The sequence below is a fragment of the Schistocerca nitens genome, chromosome 2 (genome assembly GCF_023898315.1).
Source record: "Schistocerca nitens isolate TAMUIC-IGC-003100 chromosome 2, iqSchNite1.1, whole genome shotgun sequence".
NCBI lineage: Eukaryota > Metazoa > Arthropoda > Insecta > Orthoptera > Acrididae > Schistocerca > Schistocerca nitens.
Window position 1 is genome coordinate 865,420,970 of NC_064615.1, and position 1,548 is coordinate 865,422,517.

A 1,548-nucleotide genomic window follows, 5' to 3' on the forward strand; every position below is an offset into this window, starting at 1 on the left:
AGCCATGCGGATAAGATGCCTGTCATCTCGACTGCTAGCGATAAGAGGCCTTTGGGATCCAGTACGGCGTTCCGTATTACCCTCCTGAACCCACCGATTCCATATTCTGCTAACAGTCAATGGATCTCGACCAACGCGAGCAGCAATGTCGCGATACGATAAACCGTAATCGCGATAGGCTACAATCTGACATTTATCAAAGTCGGAAACGTGATGGTACGCATTTCCCCTCCTTACACGAGGCATCACAACAACGTTTCACCAGGCAATGCCGGTCAGCTGCTGTTTGTGTATGAGAAATCGGTTGGAAACTTTCCTCATGTCAGCACGTTGTAGGTGTATCCACCGGCCCCAACCTTGTGTGAATGCTCTGAAAAGCTAATCATTTGCATATCACAGCATCTTCTTCCCGTCGGTTAAATTTGGCGTCTGTAGCACGTCATCTTCGTGGTGTAGCAATTTTAATGACCAGTAGTGTACTACAACGGTTTCGGTGTCTTAGCCCCGTCATCACGTGTAACTGGAATCTCAAGTAAAACACCAGTTGTAACCTATTCTATTAAGCAATTTAAAAAAATTAAGAACTGACATTTAGAAACTGAAAAAAGATAAAATGATTGAATAATAGCCTACATAGCAGTAGTAGGACGTCTGTCCGTACCCTAACAACTAAAAGGGAAACATCTACCGTAGGTGGACCGTCAAATAATATCAGGCCGCAACTGAAAGTTGGAGTTCTTCACAGGCACAATTCGGGGTGTTATTTGAGGTACACCTATGGTAGATATTTGCCTATTAGTTTTTAGGACATGACATGACGTCCTACTAGTGCTATGTAGGCTATTGTTCAGTCATTTTATCTGCTTTTCAGTTTCTAAATGTCAATCTTTAATGTTTTTAAAATTTCTTAATTGCTTAATGGAGTAGGATACAACTTTCGTTTTAATTCGGATTTCAGATACACGTAATGATGGGGGCTAAGACCCTGAAACCGTGTTAGTGTATAGCGACTTCTGTCGTGCAAGACAGCCAATAAAGTATTTTACAACTGTCGCGGAATTGTTTACCACGAACATATTGCAGAACAGTTGTGGATGTCCCACAAATAACAATTTATCCAGATGGACAATTAACTTAGGTAGCAGCTCCAGGTGAATCAAAATTCCCAATTCTGCCTGGTTTGCCGTTAGAAATACCTCTCATTGTGTTGACCTGGAGACAGAATTGCCGGCATATTTCTGAGAGTTTCATTCGCTACCACCCTATTCTGGGGCCATGTCACTAAGGTCAAGACAGTTCTAATTCTACAGAAACGTATAGTAGGAATTTTGTGTAAATTTGGTAACGGAACATCTTGTAGTTGCCTTTTCGGGGACCTAAAGATTCTTACATTTACATGGCAATAAATAAGCTCACAATTGACATTTGTGGGCTATAAAAATTAAGAATCAGGGTGAGAGCTGCAATTTGCAATCGCGATACCAGAGGTAAAAATAATATCCATGTAGACTATTCAGCAGTATCTAGTTTCCAGAATGGTGTTTTCGT